The sequence below is a fragment of the Tachypleus tridentatus genome, chromosome 3, assembly GCF_004210375.1.
Source record: "Tachypleus tridentatus isolate NWPU-2018 chromosome 3, ASM421037v1, whole genome shotgun sequence".
Lineage (NCBI taxonomy): Eukaryota > Metazoa > Arthropoda > Merostomata > Xiphosura > Limulidae > Tachypleus > Tachypleus tridentatus.
Window position 1 is genome coordinate 58,332,952 of NC_134827.1, and position 27,423 is coordinate 58,360,374.

Here is a 27,423-nt window from a genome sequence, read left to right on the forward strand (position 1 = left end):
AAAATGAAGTGTTGCTAACTACATTTAATTCTGTATCCACAACTCGCACACTACCACAATTAACATACCAAGATGCAGGTTTTGGACCAAGTACTAGCTCTTTCATAAATAAGTCAAAATTCAAGTTAGAGGATGCAGCAACACCTGATAAAACTCAACTGAGCAGAAGAATTGCTGATCCTTTAGAAGATGGTTTACACTTTGCTGCAGTGTGTTTTTGTGTGGAGAATGTTCTTCAGCAACTCGAACCTATTCACTATGGGCACATCCAAACCAAGAAGAAACAGCTTTCTTCCCATTTCTGTTCTAGCATATGCCTCCTAATAAAAGTGAGCCTCTTAAAAAGATAGCAGCTGTTTTGTGTGTACTTTTGTTACCACTCGTTGACAGCTCAGTGGATTGCTTATGAAACTTCACCTTATCCTGAAGATAGCAACCCCTGGCAGCGTCAGTCTGATACTTACCATTACGTGTGTTTATATGTGGAATCACTACTTACAGGAAGAGCACACGCTCCATATCTGTGGAAGATTTCCCTTTTCTCATCGAGCATTCCAGACCAGCTGGTTTTCTAGCAATAAACAGAGGGGAAAGTGTTATCACCTGTCTGACATGCTTTGAGTCTTTAATGTTCCAGTGGAAAGACTTTGAACGCATGAAGGTCCCTGTTGAGCTTTGGAAGTAAAATTGGATTGTTCTTCCCACCCGATGATGATATCTTCCAAGCTAATCAAGAGACAGTAAGTTTTTCTGTATTAAAGATTAGAATATAATGTAGATTTAAGTGTTTTTACCAGACTGATTTTGGTGTAGATGTGGATGACCATAGTTGAATAGCCTTTTGTTAATATTAGTAAGAATAAGTTAATGGAATGTTGTTTGGTTCATTGATGATATCCAGCAGTCACTAAAGCAACAAAATCTTTTTTTAGAAGCAAGGTTTAACTGGAAAAGGCTGGAATGAAGTGGAGATGTTTCTTCAACAGTGTTTGCCTGCTGATTTGAAGATAATCTTTTTGAACTATTATCATATGTCATCACAGTGCTTGACCTATGCTAATAAGTTCAAAATGTTACCTATAACTTAAAAGGCAAATATAGCTCATAAAAATGATAAATCCAGCCAACTGAAATGTCAAATTTTATGTTAATAATTAAGTTCCAATCAGAGAAAGTTACTGACTTTGAGCTAAACAAAAAGTTATTCTGGTAAGGATATAGCTTAAATGCTTAAAACAACCAAAACTAATTGCACATACCTGCTATTAAGCAAACCATTTCCAAATTTATTACTCTAACATAAAAAAAAGTCATTTTTGCAGCATGATCTGCTGCTAGGCTTTAATAGCTTGAACCTGTTACTATGTAAATTAAAGCTTATACCTACAGTCGTTTCATTCCGTCTTTAAACAGATTACCATAACATCATTAAACCTATAATAATTTTAATTACATAAATCATGCTCTACATATATCTAATCCTCCTATGTCCTTGTGGAAACAAGTCCACAATTTGGAGTCTTTTTTTTTTTTTTTGATAGGTTTTCCTCCCTTTTCTTAGAAGACCAAAGTTTTAAGTGAAGTGTCAACAGAGCTTTAACCCTTTGCTGTTAAATTTATAACTACTGCTCATTTTGTTTGTTTTTATGCCACTTCACAAGGAAATTACAGAGATTTGGATCTTGTATCACTGGGTTCCTAGGACACCAAATTTTACCATTATGGCTTTTTTTTTATTTTTTATATTGTGTATTCTGCTGCTGAAAATTAGATTTGTAAGAAGATGTGCAAATTCTTGGAAATTCAGAACTGCAGGTATTTGGCATGTACCAGTCAATGAAAAATGTGTATCAGATCAAAACTATATATATTTAATTCACAAATCATTAGTAATTCTCATGGTAACAAACATTTAAGTTAATGCAAAACTATTATTACTTTTACCTACAGTTTGATTTTAAACTCTAGGAAGGATATACAAGTTGATAAGAAATACAAAAGTTTTAAACTGTTAACTATGCACATTAAATGTCACTTTAGTTACATGGTAGAAATAAGGTAAACTTCTTTTATTAGTTTCTTAGGTTCACATGAAAAACTTGGATGCAAAATATGGTATAATTTATTCCCAACAACATATATCTGCCAACAGAATTATAATAATTGTACTTGCTGTTAAAAATTACATTCTAGTTTTTTGTGGAATGCAGAAAGAATGTGTAGATTTTTTATTTTGGTCCTTGGGCAGGTGTTTTGTTTTCTTCAAATTATAAACTCCTTCATTAAGGCATATCTCTAGAAATCATATCTGGCATTAGCACACAGGTAAGAAACTTATCTTTGGAAGAATAAAGCTAAATATTTTAGGGTGATTAAATTGTTTGTTTGTATGTACAGTACTCTACAATTTGTAAATTATGTTTACATGCATACTACAATATAAGATAATATAATAGTATGAGTACATGGGCATTGTTATTATTACTGATTAAAATTTTACAAGAACAGTATCTTTTATTTTTATTGTAATTATCCAGAACAAGTATCATTTATATATTGGAAACACCAAAAGCAGTACATAATTGTGGTAATTTTCAAGAACTAACTTTTTCCTCTTGTAATTATCAAAACCAGTACCTTTCTTTCTGTTTGAGATATCAAAAACTAGTGCATAACCTTCTGTTGGAACTGTCAAGATCCTTTCTTTCTTTTAGAGTTATTTGAAAGTGGTGAAAGGCATTTTCTCATGAGTAAGCCAGATCAGAAACCCTCAGATCATATTAAAACTCTGAAGTTCTATCTACAGAGCTATACATTACAGGAGTTTTTTAGCCCAAGCCGATAACTCTATACCTTACTTATTATACCATATTTAAATACTAATGTAAAGCTACTTTGTGTTCAATAATCATGATAAATTAATCACCACTCTACTTCCCTTTTCATGATATATCAAAAAAGGAAGATATCTTCATGTTTGGAGGTGACATTTGCAACATTTTAAATTACCAAGTATTTTTGTGTACAGATTTTAAATGCTCTAAGTAAGACTGCATGCTTGTGGGGATTGATTTGGTTGAGGGTGGTTATATTTCAAACACTAACCATCTTTATGGACACAACCTTTTTTTTTTTTTCCTGTGTAAATTAATTTATTTTTATTAATGTTAAGCTGTACAGAAAAGTTTACAGTGGTAGCCTGGTGACTATATAGTTGTTGCAATATATTATGTGGAGATGTTTTATTTCTTTAACATTCCTGTGTTAATACAAATTATAACTCAACATTTTTAATAAGCAGTCTTTGAAAAGTACAGTTGGCTAGTGGAATGTCTCTTCTGCTGGTAGATTTCTCTAGCACTAGCTCAGCTAACCACTTCCTGGAAAAGTTAAAATAAACCCCTGCTTAAAAGTTAAACATTTAAAGAAAACAGGAAAGAGTATGGTCAAGACAGATGTTTTTTGTTTTTTTTAAAAAAGACAATTGGTTTATGGAATGAGTTGCTATGAGTAGTAGTATTTGTTAGCACTTTACATATAAATACATATAATTTAAGGGCAACATATGACTTGTTGGTTCATCTAGGCCATCAGATCCACTAAACTCTAAGATAAAAGTAACACACTCAAAGCTCGTCTTTATCACTTTTCAAACCTTCCCTTAAACACCTGTAAATTAACTGCATTTACATCTGAAGGCAACTCCCTTTTAAAGGCCAACAACCCTGTTAGAAGAATAAAACTATTAGCTGAACATCACTCCTATTTTGCCAAAGTATGTTTTAAATTCCCTGGTCTCACCATTTTAATCATCAAATATGGAAAAAAGATGATGCATCAACACTTCTGTTTACAATCTTGAACACTCGAATCAGATCTCCTCTAAATTCTTTCCTCAAAAAAAAACTTTCAGTGATTTTAACCTGTCCTCATTGGACAACAGTTTCATCCAAGGTATCATCATACTAGTCCTTCTTTGAACCTTTTCCAGTAATTCAGTGTTCTCTCTATATTAAGGAACTTTAAACTAAACATTACTCCAGATGTGATCTCACTTATGACCTGCACAATGGCATTATAACCTCTTTTGGCATGTATTCAATATTTCTGTAGGTAAAGCATGATATCCTATTTTCCATTATCACTAGCGACAGTATACTACTTGGATTGCTTGAGAGACTGGTCAATCTAAACATCAAGATCTTTTCTGCTGCAACACAGTTGAGGCTATTTCTATCAAAATTATATATACTGATAATTCAGATTGTCAAAGCTCAAATACATTCCCTTGCATTTATTATATTTAAAAGCCACCTGCCTTCTATTCACTCAACTTATCAAATAAACCAAATCATTTTCTAAAGCAACAACATATTCTTCTTATAGCCAGCAGCACACCTTATTGAAGCTAAACACCACTTTGATCAGTATTCTTCTTATAACCAGTAGCACACCTTATTGAAGCTAAACATCACTTTGATCAAGGAAAAAAAAATTAAAAAAAGCAAATTCTTGCATATCTTTGAAGAAAAGTAAAAAAATATTAATAGCCTGGAAGTTTTAGAAATATATATAGAAGTATCAAAAACAACTCCAGAAAAAGTTATAAATGACCGAACCAACTTAAGCTCCTCACCACTTGTTTCAAGGTGAATTTGAAGGCTATTTCCTGTTCTTTGGTTAAAAATATATAAACCTGTTTACAAACCTTTTCAGTCTAAACCTGATGGTGAAACCATGGTCATTAATGAATAGAGTACTTGTGAAACATAGTTTTTTTTCTCCTCCATTCTTTAAGGCAGGGGGGCCCAGCATGCCAGGTGGTTAAAACACTTGACTCGTAATCTGAGGGTCATGGGTTTGAATCCACGTCACACCAAACATGCTCGCCCTTTCAGCCATGGGGCATTATAAGTAACAGTCAATCTCACTATTTGTTGATAAAAGAGTAGTCTAAGAATTGGCAGTGGGTGGTGATGACTAGTTGCCTTTCCTCTAGTCTTATACTGCAAAATTAGGGATGGGTAGCACAAATAGCCCTTATGTAGCTTTGTGTGAAATTCAAAACAAACCTTTAAGGCCGTATATTCCCTTAATAAACCATGCTGATTTTCTTCAACAAAATTGTAAACTCTATTAAATGACTTTGCAAGTAATCTCTTATCAAATTTGAAACAAATGTTCCTACTACTGATATAAGAATAATAGGTCTTTAATTACAAGGACAGTATTCACTTCTTTTGAAAAGAGGAGTAATATTAGCTAACTTCTAATCTTTTGACACCTGCCTACTTTATGAGGAGTTAGAAAATAAAATAGTTCCACATGGTTTGCATAACCAATCCTTAAGCTCCTTCAACACCCTTAGGCAAATATTATTTGGCTCAGGTGATTTATTCTTTAAACTTCTCAATTTGTTGTGTTTTATTTTTCACAACCTCAGAATTAATGTGATCATCTTGTTCATTTTTGTTTTCATCTAAAAGTTGTTCAGGACAAGGAACACTGCTTAAATCTTCATCAATGAAATTTAAAGAAAAAATAGAATCCAGGAACATAGCCATCCCATAACCATCGTTATCTTTCTGGTATTAGCCCTATTCTTATTTTGACATTTTGTTTATCTTTAATGTATTTAAAGAAATCTATGCTATTAATTTTCAAGTTTTCACCCAACCTTTCTTTCCATAGTTTTTTTATTAACTTTCCATTTGACAACAACTCTCTTGATCTTTTTTTAATTCTCTGAATCTCCCATTGTTCCATTAAATTTAAGTTTCTTATTTTATCTTTTATAAAATTTACAAGTCATTCTGATTTGTTGATTTTAGCTCCATTTTTTTATGAGAACATTCATATATTGAATATTTAATAATTTTTTTAATTATTAAATTAGCATCTCCAATTAATTTATTTTTCCCCTATTCATAGCAGACAACTTTTGTCTAATCCCTTCAGAGTGTTTGAGAGAGCAGTTGATGCCCAATAGTGTGTAAGGCTTTGAAGGGTCAAGTGGTCTGTTTTTGTTTGTACATTATGTACTTAAACATACTGGATTTTATGTCATGAAGGGACCTTTAACACCAAAAATAGCAATGTGCATCAGAACTGCCATTCCTGTTACTACTGAAAAACTAAGATTAATAGGCACAAACAAATATTTTCATTTCTCAACCAGATATTATTTTGCAGAATAATAGTATTAATTTGAATTTAAATAGTCATTCTGGTAGTACAGGAATCATGATGTACAAGACATCTGTGAAAGTTGAGCTGCTTTACTAGTCCAGTCAACAAATAGCTAGAGATTAGCAGTACTTAAGTTATAAGGGGAATTTCTCTTGTAAGCTAAAAGAATAAATGTGAAAATGTGTGATGATGAGAAACCCACTTGAAATAAAAAATGTATTCAGGATGGCTGGTATGGGTATTAACACTTTAAAATAAAGTACAGAACGGCATTTTTGTTAACCTAAAGATGACCTAGGAAAATTGAAACATTGTTCTGTACTTTATTTTAATTACAGTTTTAATATCCATATCAGCTGTCTTGAGAATACTGTTTTCTGTGTTTACTATTAATTTTTGTGTTGTGTAATAATTTCCAGTAACACTTTGTTTTTACAGTTTATTGTAAATGTTTGATAGTCATCAGTTTCCAATAACAGTTTTGTATGATAATAACTAATTTTCCATTAGTATGTTTTCCTGGTGTAATATATTAAAATTTATCAGTCATAAGCACAATCTAAGTCATGCAGCCATTTTATAGAATAGGAATGGAAAAACAGTTGATTAATTCAGCAACCTACTGCTATGTAACATTTCTTTTGTGCTACACTTGGGCAAAATTCATGGTATGGTAAATATAAAAAACAACAACTTGCAGATGTTTATGTACCTAAACAATCAAGGCACACCATTTTCCAATTTATTTGAAATTGTCAGTTCTGAGAGAAATTTATGTTTGGACTGTCTAGCTTTTGAGTTAGCTCAGTCATTGAAATAATTTATTGTTTGCGTTTTTATCTGAAATAAGAAATGAAACAAGAATAATGAGGAGTCTGTAACATCATATGTTGAGAAACCTTTGTTACCATTATACTATAGATCAGATTCCATTTTCGAAGGTAATTTTCCATATAAACCTTAATAAAAGATTCTCTTTCTCTTTGTTTTTCTTATGTCAACTTAATCAGAAATTTTTCTGATCTTTTTAAAACCTCTTTCTCTTGTAGCTGAAATTTAAATAATGTGTATTTGAAGTATCAGGAATGTCTACAATATCCACAATGTTGAAAAACTTTCACTTCCTATTAATGTTCTCTATTAATCTTTAATAGCTTTTAAACTTTACGTCTACATGTAATGTATATGCAAAATACTAGACAATTAAACATCTAGGTAAAACACCCCCTTGTTCCAAATAAAAGTTAAAATCTCTGTTTTTTGTTATTAATTTACTCAAAAGATAAACATTTTAAAATTTATTTATAAAAACTATTCATTGTGCACAGTGCTAAAACGTTGTTAATAGTGATTAGCTACCTTTTGAAATATCACATTGAGGTATTTGTAAATGTATAGTATTAAGGCATTTATATATGTAGAATAGATTTCAGTTCTGCGTGCGTTATAAAAGTTAAATTCTTGTGTTTGTAAATCAGTCATTCACAAAATACAAAAATGAACTGATTTTTCGTTGAAAAGTTATTCCATTATGAAAGATATAGTTTAATTTTGAGACATTTTCGTGTTTGTATTTACAAAAAAAAGTTTGAATATAATGTCGTTTCATAAATTGATATCCTGTAATAAACTGTTATTTTGTGTAACGAATAGTGAATTGAAAGTATTTAATATACTAGTTTTGAAATGTGTGTTTATCGGATAAAAAGGTTATTGCACGTGACCGTGGAAGTGTCCCACATGGTCGATGTTTGAAAATATTCCATGACGTCATTTAGGAATTGCGAATTTTCCGTGAGCTGTACTATGTTGTGAGGTAGAAATAATTTAAATATATTGTAGATAGTGAAAATATATTTAAAAAGCCCTGAAACAAAGTAAAGCAATGTACAATATAGCAATAGAAAAATATCACGAGTGGGTAAATGCTGAAATTACATATGCATTGCGTATACAGTTAATTTTCACTTGGGAGCAAAGAACTTTATTTAATCTATAGTACCCTGTGATGAAAGCATGCATGCGACTTTATGATAGGCACTACATGATGTATCCACGTGTCGACAGTACATATATTTATTTATTCAGACTTAATTTTTTTGCTGAGCATACTGTTGTATTGTATCGTGGCTATATATTTTTCATGGAAATATTTAGGTAGTAAATAATTATCTTAAGACGTAAGGTCATTAAAATGTCTTAGTTGAAGTCGTTCGTTTATTCATTGTGTATATATACTGTTATGCGTGTTCAAAATACTTTATTAATTTGGTGAAATGCCACGCGTTATCATTATTTCATGTTAATGTTTTGGTATAGTAGACGTAAAAAAACAGCATCGTTAATAAAGTATACATACTAAGTATAGATAACTAAGAAACTCGCGAAGTCTGACTTACTACAATCTTAAAATCACCCTAAAACACACACGTCTAACAGTTTAATCTGTCGCAATGTCACTCGTTTTTGGTTATATTTAACGTTCCAGGTATCTCATGACTGACTTGTGAAACTCAGTCAAAATCGGTTTAATAGTAATATTTTATAGAAAAACATAACGTACACAATGATACGTTTTGTTCAGTTTTGTGTAAAGCTGCCCAAGGGCTATCTATGCTAGCCGCCCCTAATTTAGCAGTGATAAGACTAGAGGGAAAGTAGCTAGTCCGCACAACACCCCAAAAGCTCTTGGCCTACATTTTTTTTTTTTTTTTAATTTTCGACTCGCATGTTAAGAATTAAGAGCGCTAACCACCTGACCATGCCAGATCGTATACAACGGTATGAACAACATGCAAATTGTACAACAGTATGAACAACACACCAAAATAATGAATGGAAAAGCTGAGGTTGTCCTAGTTATTAGCGTGCGCGAACTATTTGTTAGGATTCCTGGTTTACAATCCAATTCTAACGAACATATTCCACATTCTATGATAATGGAGAATACTATCTGACGATCATACAAGAGTCCGATATTTGGCGTTGACGCACAAGTACTAAACGTCCATAACTTGGAGAATTTTGTCCATACTGTGATGATGAATGTTCGTTATTTAAGCATTGACCTTTAAGTCCATCAATTACGAAGGATAAAGACACATGATTTCACGTGTCCACCAATGAGAGTAGTGACCTCGGATAACCTTTCCCTTCTCGTCTTTTGTGTTCTGTGCCCAAGAAATCTGAGAACTCGAGAGATGTACTTGGATATCACAGTTGAAGGAGCACAGAGTGACCTTACAGTTGTAAATCTGAACGCATTATAAATTTAAAAATGCAGTGCTCACTTCAGTATAGTAGAGCCTGCTTAACAATATTAGAAGAAAGACTATCGAAAGTGCCCATCACATGGTGCATCTTGAGTTGAATATAAACAAAGAATATATATATAATTTATGTAATTTAAAAGAAGATCATGTCTCTTGACCGTCAATCTGTACGAGTTCGATGTGACAGAAGGTGCACGTGCAACAGGGCTTGTCACACACAGCATGTCTCCCTTCTCTCTCCCTAATCATAAGTGTTAATCACCACATTTCACTTGTGTTAAATAGTTTACGGTTGATTAAAGATCGACTTGTGTAAATAACAAAACACATCGATAAACACGTAAAAATAATTGATATATTGATCAACATCGTATAAATATCATATGACGTATTGATAAACGCTATTGTATGAAAATACGTAAAGTATTAATAAATACTTGTATGAGTAGTAAAAATAAATAAACAATTTTAAAAGAAATTAGGAACCATTGGGTATTTTGGATGGCATTATGATCTATATAGTTAAATGAAGCAGTCTAAATCACGATACCATCCAAAGTATAGACTGAAAATCGTTTTAAAATATATCCAAGTCGTATCACTTTACTTATTACTGTACTTTTATTATGACACTTAATTTGTTTTGAATAGTTTTACAGAAATTTTAACAATAACCAATGATACCTATTTTCCGTTAAAGTTTTAATTTTTCCCTATATATTTCAGTTTTATGTCTATGCAATGAACACGATACATATAAACTTTCAGAATAGCCATATCCACGATAGCTATAACTTTTACAATAATTAAAAATCACAATCAGAACTACATAAAATTTAATACTTACTTTGATCAGTAGATAAGTGTATAAAACTGTCACAGTAGGGATTGAGGTTTATAAATTTTGATTATTATTTCCTTACTTTTGTAGCACGATCTCTACTGAATCTTAATATATATATATTTATAATATTCTTGCTTGCTTTCTTTTCATGTTCCAGGTGGGTTAAGGCGTTCGACTCGTATTCCGAGAGACGCGTGTTCGAATCCCTGTTGCGCTAAACCAGCTCCCCCTTTCCCCCATGGGGGCGTTATAATGTGACGGTCAATCCCACTATTCGTTGCTAAAAGAGTAGCTCAAGAGTTAGCGATGGGTGGTGATGACGAGCTGCCTTCCCTTTAATCTTACATTAATAAATTAGGGACGGCTAGCACAGATAGCCCTCATGTAGCTTTGCGCAAATTAAAAAAAAAACAAAATCTTTTTTATGTTATTCTTATATAAAGTATATACTTTACCTATAGAAATTGTATTTATCCACCAGTTTGTAGCACCATCTGTTGGTTTAAATCGGGTTGAAAAGATATTTATGTATGTCTATGATATGTTTACTATTAATAAAACTCTGTATATATTTATAGGTATATTAAAAGTAGATACCCACAGACCAGTCAAGTAAGCTAGATAAATCTTGTAACAATAGTCCAATCCCTCTGCCCCCAGTGGCTCAGCGGTATGTCTGCGGATTTAAACGCTAAAAACCGGACTTCGATACCCGTGGTAGGCAGAGCACAGGTAGCCCATTGTGTAGCTTTGTGCTTAATTCAAAACAAGAACAAAAACAACCAAGCCCTGTAGGGGCGAGTTTCGTTGACATGATCGGGTAGGAAGTAGACGAAACATTGATGTACCGTAAACCTTAGCGACCTTTTTATCTTATTATTAGTATATATATATGACAGGTTTTCACTTAGGAATTCAATAGGATGGTTTTTCGGCGCATGAATTATTTGAAAACCTTGTCAGTCCCTTCTATTACTGTACTTAATAATAAATAAATGTACTGCAAAACTCTTAAAAAAATAAATATTGTTAAACACTTTCATGAATCATCTTACTATAACGGTAGTAGCGCGTATATCAGTATCTATGTATATAACCAAAACTCATGCGCTATATATTGAACCACACCACAAACAAAATTCATACATTTGAAACTTTGGGTATTCAGAACTTAGACAATTAGAAAAATAACTGTAGTATGTGTAACAACCATTTCTGTATAATATAACACAGTTTTAAATAAAAAGTACTCGCTTTACTATGAAAACAGGAATGGAATGGACAGGTGGTTAAGGCACTAGACTCATAATCTGAAGGTTACGGGTTCGGATCCCCGTCACACCAACCGTGCTTGCTATTTCAGCCGTGAGGTCGTTATAACGTTACCGTCAATCTCTATTCGTTGGTAAAAGAGTAGTCCAAGAGTTGGCGGTGGGTAGTGATGGCTACTGCCTTCCCTTTAGTCTTACACTGCTAAATTAGGGATAATTAACGCACATAGCTCTCGTGTAGTTTTGCTCTAAATTAAAAAATAAACGCAACTTTTTCTCGGACTGCACGTAAATATTTGACTATATGTTTATTGATACAATTTTTAAATGTAGTACTGAGACTTCATAGTTCGTATAAAATATCTTTCACTAAACGGTATCACTTTTCATATATAAGAGCATTACAGTTTATATTAGTAAAATATATAAAAATATTAAGTTTTGTACATTGAATCTTTTTAATGAAGTTACGTATCACTAAAGAAACAATCCGAAAACGACTCTTCCCTTGTATAACTTTTTGCTTTTATGTTAAGTGGTCTTTGGTTTGAATTGCCTCGAAGTGCGGCGCTGCATATTGTATTAAAAAGAAATATATATATTTGGTAACATATTTTCTTCCCTTTATATATATTTTTGCATAAGTATCATGGTAGCTAAGGTTTATCTAAGCAGTCTCGCGTTATAAAGCACGTGATGGTATTTTACTTTAACGTGTTGTTGTAAAACAAGTTTTTCTTAGAATTTGTTTGTTTGTGTTTTGAATTTCGCGCAAAGCTACACAAGGTTATCTACGCTAGCCGTCCCTAATTTAGCAGTGTAAGACTACAGGCAAAGCAGCTGGTCATCACAACACAAACCACCGCCAATTTTGACCCTCACATTATAACGCCCCCACGTCTGAAAGGACGATCATATTTGGTGTAACGGGATTCAAACCTCGACCCTCGGATTACGGGTCGAGTGCCTTACTCACCTGGCCATGTCGGGTCAGTTTTCTTAGAAGGCTGTATTGTTGCAAAGTTGTTAAGAGATCGAAAAAATTACAATAGCCTAAGCAGCTGCCACGTAAAAGCTGGTTTGCTGTATAATATCTATATAAATGTAATAGTACTGTGCTATATGTCCATATACTTACTTCGCAGGGTGTTGATGGATCTTCAAAATTAATATGGAGGCTTATTAGGTCCATACGGAGGAATAAGTTTTCAGTTTTGCGGTTTTTACCACTACTTCGTCCTCTGTAGATGGATCTTTACCAATTTTGGTAAAAGGGTTCCTTGGGTCTATGGGAAGATATTTATAAACTTCCAGTTTTGCGGTTTTTGTGAGGCTTTTTTTTGCGTTTTTTACCACTACCTCGCCCCCTGTTTACGAATATTTACTAAGTCTGGCAAGAAGGCTTGTTAGGTTCATACAGAAATACAATGTAATATGCAGTATCACCTTTTATGTTTTGCAGTTTTTATGGGCGTTTTTGCAGTTTTTACAATCGCATTTTAGGAAAACAACTTTGCATGTTGCAATATAACTTTTCATTTATCATGAATTTACATAATTTCTACCCAGAAAAGGGGTACTTTAGCGAGGCTAATAATAAATTAAGCACAATGTCATAATATTGGTCACACACCTAAACCATTTTGGACTACTATATAATGAATTATACAGACCTCAAGTTTTATATAACTCGAGCTTTGTGTATAAGGAGTGGTTTAGTTTTAATTTTCTGAATGCTCAGAGAGATATTTCAATATTGTATTTACTTAGTGACAAAGGAAAAGACTACCACCAAATCACCACAGTTTAACTTCTATAATAAATAGTAGGCTTATCACAAAATAACGTTGAATTTCATATGTAGACGCCTTTTCGACACCCGCAGAAGCGAAGGAAACTTATTTGAAACGATTTTAATTCAGCTCTTAAAAAGTTACAAATTTAATTCTTTATATGTGGAGTCAAAAGGGGTTTGGCGTTTTCGGTACTGGATCCAAGGATTTACATGATAATTAGCACAAGTATTAGGGAGGAAAAAACTATTACTAAATGTAAGAGCTATGTAGGGCTGCCTGGTGAACTTGAAAATGTGATCAAAGAAGATAGGGTGAGAATGGACTCATCACTTGATCCGCTTAGTATTTATATTGCAGACTCGGCAGTCTTGGCTTTACATGGAAAATAAAATCCTTATATTACTGGCTTCTCCGTTTCACCTATCGAAAGCTTAGTGTTTTAATTTTTGTCATCATTATACTTTCCCTATAGTTAATTTAAGAACACTATTTCTATTTTTAATACAGTAACATTTCCAATTTCCAAGTCTTGATTCTGTTTCTTTTACAGTGAGGTCGTCAGTAATATAGGAATTTTATCCTCCATGCTAAGTAGAGACAGCCTTATTATTTAGCAATACAGTATACCCTCACCTGTTCGCGGCCCCGCATATTCGCGGGTTAGGCTCTTAACCCTATCGCATCGTATGCCGTTATACCGGGCTAGCGTCGTAACGTCATAAAAACGAATGCTCGGTAAACCGGGTTTTTGTAGGTCATAGAGACTAAAAGCGCTTTTCGAGGGTATGTCTGTATTTACTCTCTCAAGCAGTTTTATCGATTGACGTCTTTATCGAACAATTATTACTGAACTGTACTGTATTATTATTACCTGAACTGTGCGTACTGTATTTATCTGTCTAAGTTTGCCTTTAAATTTGTTCCACTTTCTGTCAATTCTAATACATGTGTTGTACGCATAGAAAATGACTTTACGGTACAGTAATACAGTATGGGTAACTATACTATGCGGTGTTACTGTCCTCCTGTACTTACGTTTCTTTTTGATTAAAATATTGTTGCAGTACAAAATTAAAATGTGTTTACATTATCATTACTACATTAGTGAAATACATGACTGCATGCAGTATTACTACATTATTACTGTATTAATGAGTAAGAGTGTCTTTAGAAAGTGTCTGGGAAGCATTTAGTACCGTATATAATCTCATACATAGAAGTTTTAAAACTGCATCCAATATTCGCGGTTTTTCGCTATTCGCGGGGGGTAAAGAACGTAACCCCCACGAATAGCGAGGGAATACTGTAAATGTTTTTCCTAACACGTGTTTACTTTTTATAAGATGGTATACATTGGTTACTTGCATTCTTAAGCTTTATAAATTTTGCATAGAATAATACTAAAACAGCCAGTTAAAGATCGTGAAAACTATTTTTCTCTATCGGATGATGATTAAATTATAGTTTCTTTTAGAAGTAGTTAAGCGCTAGGCCTTATAAAGAAAGATGATAATGCTACGAAAACAAGAAATCTCATTTATGGCTGTTCGTTGGTTTCCAACTCTGGGATGATCTGGATAGCTGAAAAGCGGCATGTACACCGAAGATAGAGCCACTGTACCAGTGATTTCCAACCTTTTTTATACCCCACACCCCTAAAAAATTTTAATATGTTGTCGCACCTCTCACAGTAATTATTTATTTAAGAATGAAGGTGAAGATGGCCAAAACAAATGTTATCTCTCACCCCCTGGAACGCTATCTCACACCCCTGGTTGGGAACCACTGCACTATACCATGTGGCTCTTCGTGCTTAACTTCTGATGACCTATAGAGAAATAATCTAGATTTCTTGTATTGCTTTAATACGGGCTTTATCTCCATTTCTACATAGTGTTAGTACACTTAGACGCTTAAGGGACTGCGCAAATTGAGTCCCCCTCCCCAGTGACAGAGGTGTGTCTGCAGACCCATATCGCTTCAAACCGGGTTTCGGTACCCGTGGTGGGCAAAGTAGAGATAGTCAATTGTGAAGCTTTGTGCTTTTTTTGAGACAAACAAACAAATTATCTGCGTTTAGGTTTTCGTTGGGTTTGTATAGAGGATCTCTGGTTGTACTGCATGTATTTGCTTGCAGATTGAGTGTACTGTAACTGATAGTGCCAAGGACGGAATACAGAGTTTTCTGTTGAATTATCTCGTATTTTCTATGAATAATGGTTGCTGCACTTAATTATATTTGAGCCCGTTTTTAGGGTAGGAGCAAATAACACTTGGCCTGTAGTACAGATCAGGAGTTTTTTAAACTGGTCAATGAAACTCTCTCGAAGTCCATCTTAGTTATATGACGAGTTCCTCTTGTCAGTGGGTAATAACTTATATAAAACTTCTTGTTTATTGTTTGTAAATCCTTTATCAACTTCCACTAGACGTAGTGAATATAAATTTGTTTAATATGGTTTGTCTGTTATGCTGGTTTCCACAGATTAGTTTCAAATTTGATTTTTATTTGAACAGTGGGTTGAATTTACTGTTACCCTTTTCAAACAGTTTGGGAATTTCGGTTGTAACTTCAGTTCTTTGAAAAATAATTGAGATATTAAATCCCATCTTCGTTATACATGTTTTGAAAGTTAAAATAGAGATTATAACATGTTTTTTCGAACTTGTGGAATTCGTTTTGCAAACTTCTCCTTTTTGTTTTTTTTAAGGCCAGTTTACGTAGTGTGGCGTCATCTAGCGAGGAAGATACTAAAATTATTGACAACGTCGAAGATACCTCGGCCACTGAAGGTTAGTTTTGTTTTTTCACGTACGTATTTTAAAGTTATGAATAAAATACCAAAATAACGCTGTGGCTAAGTTTTATAATATAATTTAAATAGCAAGTTCTATAATTGAGTATTTACTCTAATGCTTTAATTCAACTGTTTGAACTTTTGCTTTATATGTTAGTTACTTATACCGTGTGAAGACTTGAAGCCTTTAGTTAAAGAGAATAAAGTATTAAAAACATATAGTTTCTATACTGTTTTATTTAAAAATCGATAATTTAATTTATAGTAATCATAATATAGCTTTTCTACTAATTGATAAAAGATGGCGCCATAGAGTATTAAGCGTGTGTTTTTCTTTGTACTATTGTCAGCATTTTAATCTGAAGTAAGTGTGCATCTTAATTTGTTTTCGTTTGTATTCTGAGCATTTTTAAATAAAATAGTTTCAAATGTTCTTTCACTGCAATGCAGACTGAGGAAAAAAGAAATGAAGCATACCACGTAATTAATATATTTGATTTATAATCATATTTATAAATACCTCAAAACTCGTTCCTTAGAACGCTCAATTATTATTTGATTATATATTATTATATAATGGTTTATGATTAGATTTTAAACTACCTTATTTTTTACTAGTTGAATTAACATTTTTATGGGATCTGTATGTACAATAATCAAGAAATAAATAATGGCTGATGTATATATAACATGTTAGGTAAGGGGTTTCAATTTAGACGTTTGCTGATGTATTATTAGGAAAGGGGTTGTTTCAGTTTAGACACTTAATTGAAGCTTCCCTAGTTTTGAATAAAAGTAAGCTATTTCCAAGGCTGATCAGCTATTTTAAAATTTAAAGAAGTTTATAAGAAGTGAAATAATTCAATATTTTAAATACTTTTAATAATATTGTTCTTGTAACTTTAAACAAACATCTGTTTGTATATAGTGTTGTTATTTTATTTGTATTTGCTTTAATGGAGAAAATGTTTTTAAGACCTTTTGAAATAACATGCATCTTTTTAATTTTATCTTCAGAACTGACTCTGTAAAATTTATTAAGATGAAGTTGATATTTTAAAATTAATCTGTACAAAAAATATAGCATAACCTGTCTTTCTAAACACATTCAATTAATCAAACAAAAAAACCTGAATTTTCATGTGCCTTTTCTCAAATTTCAATTGTTCATCTACATTTTTTAGAATGTTTAAAGATTAACAATACTTCTGCACCTTTAATCTTATGATATAAATAACAAAGTAATTCTTAGGCATTCCATGTGTGATATTATATTTGTTAAATAATAAAGTGCACCTCATATAGATCAATAAACCTGACATAGCGCTGTAACTACATGGAAATTAACTTTGTTCAAATTGCATTGAAATGAAAGTTCTTGTAGGTTATCTGTTGAATTAAAAGTCGTGATTTATTTTATTACTTACTTAATTAAACATCAAAGGAGTAAGACTAGATAATAAACCTCTGTGAAAGAACTCTACTGCAGGAGTTTTCTTTCAGAATATTTCCTTGAGATGGGGTTGACTAATGCATTGTGGGTAATTTGAGGGCTAAAGGTGAAGTATATGTTTAAATATTGTCTTGTAAACCCCTAAGTTAAGTAGTACAGTTTTAAAGGTATATACCTTTCTCAAACCAAATATTATTGTTTAGAAATAAAAAGCAACATATATTTGCCAAAATATACATATATATATATATATATAAAATGTAGGTGGCAAGTTGAGTTTAGGGGAAAGTATTCCCCCAACACTTCAGGAAGAAATAAAATCCTGGTATTATATTACTCCTGATGGTTTATTTAATTTCATAATGAACAATTATGATTATTTGATAGTGTTTTATCCATGTAAAAATGAAGTAAAAGAAATATGAACAAAGTTTTGACAAGAATTTTCACCTCTTTTCAACATTCAAATGATATTAAAACCACCCATCTTGTGAATAATTTGACTGATTATATATGAACATTTAGTTCATAGGTTGTAAGTTACTTGTTTACTCAGAATAAATTTTTGCTAAATAAAGAGTTTCTTATGCAAAACATAAAGATCTTTATTAGTTTCTTTAAAAGTTCTGTGCAAAACTTTTAAAAGATATTTTATGCTATGACTTGTAATGTTTTGAAGTATTTCAACTGTTTTATTAGGATAATTATGATTGTGAAAAAGGTTTTTTTTACTTCAAGTAGAAAATGTTTAAGGTAATTTAACCACTATATGTTAATAGCCTTTAGAATTGAATGTAAAACTCTTAACAAAAAGCACAAATTCTTAGTTTGTTTTCTGTTTTTGAGAAATATTGAAATGTAGCTGTGAGGAATGCCTACAAGGTTTCTCTGAGTTCTATATTTTAAAACATCCATTCATGTGTTAAGAAAACCAAGTAAAACCAACTGTTTTGAGGATGTTTTTGTGATCGTCACTTAGAGGACTCTTCATTACATATACTTTCCTGTCTTTGTTGACATTATTTCTTCAGCCTTGTGTTGGGTTCTGCTTTAGAACATGTATGAATTGTGTACTGTGTTTTCTTTTATAACGTGTGAATTCTGTATTGGTATATTCTTTAGAACACCAGTTGTTAAAAACAAATTCTCTCTGGGTATGTTTTTACTAAGCAAATATTTTCTATGCATTTGAGAAGTGTGTGCTGCTTAGTAGGTGATGCAAATATATGATGTGATAAGAAATGCATTAGTAATTGTCATGCTGTATTTGTGGTTATATTAATTATTCACACACAGTCTTATGTGTATTCATTACTAATCTACTCGCTTTTTGTGTACCACACAAATGTTTTCCAGAACAAAGCTGTTTCTCTTGTACAGTCATTGTGTGTCTTCTTGATACTTAGCATCTGTGTTCTAAAGTTGTATATCCATCCAAATGATGACAGTTACAATACAGATCAAGATGATATTTTGCCTTCTATTTTATCATTCTGTAGTAATGTGAACCAGTATCATCAATGTAAAAACCAAGTTCAGGAATCACTTTGAAGTGGTATGCTGTTTATATGTGAAAATGGTTCACAATCATTTATGACAAGTGAGCTCTTCTGCTATAAGTCTTCCAAACAGTATATTCTGTATATTGAGCTCATTTTTTTTTTAGTTTTTTCTTGTTTTTCTTGCTGAATGTTTTCATTATAGCGTAATGTATGTATTATAAAACCCTCTCCTTGAGAATACTGTGAGGTATAATAACTTTTCAGGATGAAATCTAAATTATGAGTAACAAAATTAGCGAATAACTTTATTAAATAATTTCATTCTCATTTATGGCTGTATTCAAACTTACGTATATTATACACCTGCTGTTACATTAGAAACCGGTGTTTCAAGCGCTACTTTTGGTAACACGAACATTGGTGGATTTTAATTCCGTATAATGTTTCTTACTTTTAAATCTGTTTAGTTTGACGCTTGTACATCGACTTTTCTTGTATGACTTACTTGTATCACACGAAAGCGCTACTGAAAATAAACGTGGCGTTTAAAGCTGCATTATTTTGTACACACTTTCAAGATTTCTGGGAATCAGCATATACGTTTTTAGTCGTATTTTCTTGCATTTCTATGTAAATAAAGCGGATGCAAACAATAAACACACAACCCATTCTTAAAGAACTTTATCACAACACTGTTCTGTTTTGTTACTCTTAACCTTGTAAGGTTTTCGTTATTCGACGTATCTTATAACAAAATATCTTCTGTTTTCCAAAATATGAGTATTATTAATTCATACAGTAGTCCTATTCTCTTATATTATCACAAAAAAATAAAAAACAACTCGTACATCAGCAGTTTGTGTCCCAGCATGGCCATGAGGGTTAAGGCATTCGACTCGTAATGCTAGGGTCGCAGGTTCGAATCCCCGTCGCACCAAATATGCTCGCCCTTTCAGCCTTTGGGGCGTTATAATGTGACGGTCAATCCCACTATTCGTTGGTAAAAGAGTAGCCCAAGTGTTGGCGGTGGGTGGTGATGACTAACTGCCTTCCCTGTAATCTTACACTGCTAAATTAGGGACAGCAAGCGCAGATAGTCTTTTGTAGCTTTGCGCGAAAGTAAAAAAACAACAACAAAAAACAAACATCAGGAGTTTGTATAATAATCCTGCGTTTACATTGTTAAAAGAAATCTCGTATGGCGGCAGCTCCTACAATAGTCCTGTTTTCTTGTGTTGTTACAAAACCTATCGCATGAGATAGACTCCTGAACACAGTTATGACTTATTGTAAGTTAGAGCTTTACAGTAAAGAAGAGTAAATAAAAAAATCATCCTCAAGCACACAGGTGATCGGAACGTCGTGACTGTTTTAAAACACAATATTCTTCCTAAGTGTAAAAGTTGTAACTTCTGATAAAATCATGACGTATCTTGTACGTGCACAAATATTTAATGTTTATAGTTGGAAAAATATGAGCGTGAAGTTATGTACATAACGCTGTTTTCTGCAGGCAACACATCTGCAGATGTTTACTGTTATTTTAATGTAAATTATGTAGTAAGTATGGGTACTGTATTCGTTTAGTCAGTGACAGCAGTGCTTAATGTTGCCTGTTTTAAAGCTTAGAGGCCACTCAGTACTGCTAAAGGTATTGTGAACATTTCGTAAAATGAATTATACGCTGTAATTTCTTTAACAGTGGATGTATACTTGTCATTCCTTCAATAGCGGAAGTTTTTCCTTATTGCTATAGTGAGTGATTACTAGCGCTTCAAATATTAGCAGTACTATCTGGTTGTGGATTTGGTCGGTTCACGTCAAAACGTTTTGGTACACATTGTTAACGTGACAGTAACCAAGATAGCAATAATGGCTCGGAGGAAACCTCATCTCATCTGTTATGGGAGAACGAACTGAATAAAATGGGTCACGTGTGCATCTCCCGATCCAGGACAAACACACAGAACATCTGAAGTGTTTTGACGTGCGCGAGTTAATTACACAGCATGGCTGGGAAAACCGACATGTGGCTGTTTGCAGTGGGCAAGCTGAAACTATTGTCCAGTCCCTGACTCTTGTCAGTTCGCGTGCGAGGACGCCAGCAATATTGCTTGTGGCAGAGAATTAATGATAAAAAATCAGCGAGTGTACTGACATGCACTGAGTTGTCGGTGGATTCGAGGGTTCGGGTTGTTCTGCCTTCGAGTGTCAGATCCTCACCCCCACATTCTTTCATCAACTCGCCTGCCTCATTGATTGTGGCTCGACGGCATTTATCATCACGCTAGTATAAGACAAACCATTGCTACAGTCTGCTAGCATTCACGGGCGTGTTGCTTTTAATTCTACACGCAAAGCTAGTACTAATAGCGACCTTCCAGTTCTTAACTCGGGTGTGGCTTTCTTGTTGAGCGAGGGTTTGTTTGGTGAATGTTAAGAGCACCGCAGGTAAATGGCCCAGCTGGGGCTAGTGTTACCAATGGATGACGAATAACATCTAGCGTTCTGTGATTGACTTTGGTAAAGTTTACCACTGTGATATGTAAATAACACTCACGTTGAGCTGGAAAGGGTTTGTGTGGTGTATATCAGCCATAAATACATTAGTATTTTCTACTTAGAAATATTTCCGTTACCTTGAGTTTCGAATCAGTTTCATTGTACAAGAAAACTTTATTTTCTTTTTGCTACTGTTGGAATGTGGGTTGTCCACAATTAGAACGACTTAAATATTTGTACCTGAGAGATTTATAAAAAGAGTTTTGTGATAAAACGTGTGTCCACATGATGTCCCTCAATCTAAACACGTGTGTCCACATGATGTCCCTCAATTTGAACTCTAGCTTCTTTAGTCGAATGGTTCTTTTCATCCTCTCGTGTTCTCCGACTACGCGAGTTTTACAGATAATAATTGATGTGGTCTTGTGTTAGATATAAGATATGGAAAGCCACGTGGTGAAAGATTCGACTGGGTGAAGGAACAGCTTGGTTCACAGCTGTGAAACGTGTACCTAAAGAAAGTTAATTGTGAGTTTCATGTGTCGAATTATTGTAATTTGTCATCATTGTTTCCCTTACAATTTAATTTAGGCGTAAAACACGCAGTAACTATAGTATTTGTAGATCGTGAGTTTGGTTTTAAATTAACACGTATTCGGGGTATAAAATTGACACGAAAAGTGCGTCCCGTACTTTTCTGTCTTGGCTTATAGATCACTTGTTGTTTTACAAAGAAAGAGACATGTGTTTATCAGTATTTATACAAATTAAAAATTGAGAGAAATAAATAAAACGTGTAAAAATGGAGCTTTCCTCTTTCCACATGTTAGTTTCATCACTGAGCACGTTTAAACTTTCAATTTAAATTGTACAATTGTTTGAGCTTGTTTTGAAAAGTCTAATCGAACATATTCGTCATTGAGGGCTTCGCAGTTCTATCTGATTGTGGTGATACAGGGATGAGGGCTTCGTAGTTCTATGTGATTGTGGTGATACAGGAATGAGGACTTCGTAGTTCTATGTGATTGTGGTGATACAGGAATGAGGACTTCGTAGTTCTATCTGATTGTGGTGATACTTACAGGAACTTTAGCCATAACACACTAACTGTAGCCAAAGTTTATAGTGTATAAACATTTTGGTTTGCTTCACAACGCAACTCTGAATATTGCGTAGTGAAGGAAGCTCTTTGAAGCTTTAGCTGCGAACCTTAAGTCTAAAACACCAGTTACCATGAAATTGATGTATGCAGATCTTGAGTGTTTATTGGTTATTCGTTGCTTTCCCAGTATGTTGAATAGCTTATGTGTAGAAATAACCGAAAAATTGCATGTTTTATCTTACAAGTTGGGTCTTCTGACAGAGAATCTCAAAGTTCGTTTGGCTGGAATACTTAAATCTGTTCATGGAATGTTTTTTGTAGCATATATATATCTATATATATATACACATGTCAATATGAAAGCCTTCGATAAGAAATTGGTTGTTACATATAATAGAAACTGATGAGCCAGATTTAAGACTAATCTCTTGGTAAATAGAGCTACAAGTAAACCTAATCTTCGAATTAATGTGGTTGAAATTACAGGACGGCTCTTCTAATAGACAGTACTTGCAGTGTACAGTATATTATCTGATAACCAGTGCTGTCAGAGTTGTAATTTGGTGTTTCTTATAATCAAGTACTCGTGTGGACCTTGTACTACTGTACATAGCATGTTCAGCCATATGTTACATAATGTTTGTAGAGGTTTCATAATACTATTGGAAAACAATCAACGGCCAATAGTTGTTAATCTGTAAACCACAAACTTTTTTTAAAATATATTAACAACATCTACATCAGGCTGTGAATACATGATTGAAGGCTGTTAATTAATTTTTTGGTTAATTCGCATCACATGAATACATTTCATTTAAATATTTTTGAACAAATAAGTTACGTCGTATTATCCGAATGTTTTACAAGACGATGTTTGTTTTTTTTCTCTATCGTCTTCACTGAATTAATTCCATACCAGTTAACATATATTATTGGAACATCATTTAAAGACATTTTCAAACAATTTTTGTTCAAAGTTAATAAGTTTTGTTATTCTAGAAATTCTGATTTGTTTGGGTTTTAGTTTCAGTCATAGGCCTACATCAGGTATCAGTTAATTGAACTAAACTAGTGATTGTTAAAAATTTTAATTTGCGAGGTTCTTTTAGCAGTAAAGTTTATTCACTCTAAAGAAAGTTGTATGAAAACATCATCAGAAAATATTAGTCTACAGTTAGTCAAATAATATTGTTTAATCATTTATCGTAGGACTTTTTTTCTTCTGCTATTTCTAACTGTTCGATTGATGACAGCATTGTGTTTATTCTGAAAATAGAAAATACATACGTGTGGTTCATTGTGCGTAAACTTTATTTTTTTTACAACGAAACGCTAAAACGTTACGTATTGTTGTACATCATCAAATGTGGTGAGTTAGTAATTCATTACGAACCTGTTATCATTGGACATGAACGTCACTGGAAGTACTTAACCTTTGCTAATGTCATGTAAACAACGTGTGTCTGAATCAGTGCTGAAAGCAAGCTTCTCATCTGATATGTGACGTCAGTACTAGTGAACGTACGCAACATTTTATATAAGTTTTGAAACGAATTTTATGGTCTTCAGTGTATATGAGGCAATAATGAACGTCGATCTGAAAAGGTTATTGGTTGTATTGATTAATTTCGTATAAACTTGTATAAAATAACTCGGATTTGGCTTTTGATTTGCTATCGTTCCTGTAGTTTTGTTAAATCACATTTGGGTTACTCTTTGAACATTCCGTCACCAAACATGTTCATCCTTTCAGCCGTCTACCGTTGTAACGTGACAGTCAGTCCCATTATTCGTTCATGAAAGAGTAGCTCAAGAGCTGCAGTGAGCAGTATTGAACCACTGCCTTCTTTCTGGTCTGTTATTTCAAAGTTAAGGACGGTTAGCGCAGATAGCCCTCTAGTATTTAGCTTTGGGTAAAATTCAGTAAACCAATTATATGAATACTGATTTCATAAGTTGTAAGAGTCACAAATATTTTATTATTTTCTACAAGAGCAAGTAAATAACCTTTCACCCCTTGATCGGCACATGTGGAAAGTAGTTTTTAAAACTCCATACTCACTTCATCTTGGATACCAACGCCTCTGTTGTTCGCATACGTATGTGCCTGTTTATGTGGTAAGTTTCTCTCAAGTCCCGTATATGTGTGTACACTACTGTAAGTTTTTATATACTGCCTTGTGAATTATATGTAAATTAGCTTACGATAATTAGTCGATTATCGTGTCAGTTTTCGTTCATATCGTTTTTCTATCTGCACTATCTAATCACACTGAATATTGTAAGTAACAGAAGATATTAACCTTTGTTTAATGAGATGTGGTTTAGTGCATATATGTTTACCGTTTAACATCCGTCACTTATCTAGCTTTTAATTCTTAACTTTTGAGTCGGTATGTTTTAATGAGCTCACGTGTGTGTGTTTTTATTGTAAAACATAACTCTTCAGTAAAATAGATAGGTGTTGTAATCAAAACATCCTTTTGTAGTAACCGGGTTTCTGTACATTTGTTGATAGTTATAATATACAAGCAACAGAAGGAATGGTCGTATAAAAATTCAGTATTTTTATTGTTTTATTTTTCAAGAAATTTTAGTATATCAGCATAGATATGTAGGTGGTGTAACCGTCTGTGGTTAGTAACGAGGTAGTTTCGTGTGTCTGTTCTTTTTTACATCAAAACTTTAGAAGGTATACAGACAACATCCCCTCGCAACATTCCTGTCCATAAAGTTTCATTATCATTATTATTATTTACTATAAACAAGGAATACAAAAATCTGAAGCTGGTTTATGCTTTATCATGAATTTTGAACAAGGATAAGCTTATGTAAGATAAGTTATAAAAGTGGTTATTTCTATGTAACAATGTTCAAATTCCTTTTCTTGGCGGACAGCAAATACTGACTGAAATATTTATCAGCCTTGATATTTCTGATACTGTGATTCACAAAATATAGGTAGGTATGTTGGGGTTTTATTATAGCTTGTAGATCAAAACGGGGACCATTGATTTTTCTTTCTGTGCTCATTATGTTCCTGTGTTTATTATGCTCAACTGATTCTATTTCTGGCTGTAGCATCATCGTTTCTCAGAACATCACATCCATGGCAAATAACTTCTTAAAATCTTTATTTTATTTTTTGCATTTCTTGATGTTATTGAGGTGCTTGATTACCTTACAATAGATTATAGAGCAAGACAATCAATACATGAAGTATCATGTTTAATTTTTTTACGAGAGAGCGTTTAGAAAAAGAAACACTCCGCACGAGGGGTGTTCTAGACTTTAAGGTTTTTGTTATATGCGTGCTGTACTAGTAGATGCACCATGGACGCTTTCATGAATAAATTTTGATAGTCACTTGAAATACACTAGTTTGAGTATTCTTATGATGTTGGGTAATACACTGTGAACGAGAACAGATTTTAATACACCAAACTAAGATATATTTCCCGGTATTGCTGTGGTGTTTCGTAAAACAGTGTAGACGTTCTCATCAATAGGTTTTGCTACACAAAGTCAAACAATTTCATTTACGATCTAGTGATTAGAGTAACCGCACTATGAATCCATGTACATATGGTTCGCGAACTGTCGCCCATAAAAAGTGCTCCGCTCTTTGAAGCCATTGGTTTTTCTCCAAGATTCCATGATTAACAGTAAAATTCCTCTATTCGATCAGACAGGAGTAGCCCAAATGTTGGGTGTGGGTAAAGTTGTTTGATGGCTGTGTGCTGTTAGCCCTGATAGAAACTCGGTAACATTTCAACTATTGGTAAACATCCATTAAAGGCGGTTTCATTGTTTAGTCTGCTTGTGGTTCACACACACAATAAAACCAGCTACTTTAACTTCAACATACTCTGGTCTGTTCGCCCTTTTACTTTCTCAATTTTCCAACATATATGAGAATAGCAGTACTTTAATTTAAAATGCACACTACTAGATTGTCTGGTGCAGATTGTATTAACTTTATGCGAGTCTTGTGGTTAAGTGTCACATTCATTACACATTGCCGACAGATTTACTGGTTTCAAAGGCAAAGTGACTGTAAATATTGATTTGTATATTCAACCATTATGTTTCCCGTGTGCGAAAAACGCAAAGAGCGCGTATGTATTCGTTAATGCCTGCGCTACAGCTAGCTTAGTCTTTTGTAACTTTTGAAAGGATCATTTGTGTGTTGGTGCTGTTTGTTTGTGATACATCAAGTATGAAGTGTTAAGTGGTGGTTAGCCAAAAGAGATAAAACCTTAAAAGTAATGTCGGCTGTGTAACGGTATTGTGTATATTAAATCAGTTAACAAACACACGATCTAAGTTAATACTCGTGGAACAAGTTGGTCAACCTTAGCAAATGTTTGTTACCCATTTTTAACACAGATTTGAACAAAGTTAATATTTGGAGAAGCCAACTCAGAATTGAACAAGGCTAATACAGAATTCGAAGTTGAAACATTTGGACAACGCTAACAAAGTATTCAAAGGTTCAGGACATTTAGACAACACTATTAAACCTTTGAACAGTGTTATACGATGTTAAAAGATATGTCGATCCATTCTGACTCTCCTTCTCATACGTATTCTCAGTGTTAACATCAATATTGAATTAACCGTTGTAAAAGGCGTCGCTTAGAGTATGTTGAAACAAGATGAGCGTTTCTCTTACAATGAATGAAAAATATTAC

The 27,423-nt window shown here is 33.2% G+C and overlaps 2 protein-coding genes and 1 long non-coding RNA gene across 4 annotated transcripts in view; 2 read left to right on the forward strand and 1 right to left on the reverse strand.

The window, feature by feature from the left end:
• The window catches only part of LOC143246942 (uncharacterized), a 268,555-nt gene that overhangs the window by 115,579 nt on the left and 125,553 nt on the right, over positions 1 to 27,423 (forward strand). The gene's annotated exons all lie outside the window — the stretch shown is intronic.
• Positions 1 to 27,423, reverse strand: part of LOC143246943 (uncharacterized) — a 220,781-nt gene that overhangs the window by 67,154 nt on the left and 126,204 nt on the right. The gene's annotated exons all lie outside the window — the stretch shown is intronic.
• The window catches only part of LOC143246941 (uncharacterized), a 39,798-nt gene continuing 12,836 nt past the window's right edge, over positions 462 to 27,423 (forward strand). Inside the window, exons 1-2 of the mRNA XM_076494212.1 lie at positions 462 to 740; positions 16,084 to 16,165. The gene's annotated coding sequence lies outside the window, so the exon portion shown is untranslated. The remainder of the gene's footprint in view (positions 741 to 16,083; positions 16,166 to 27,423) is intronic.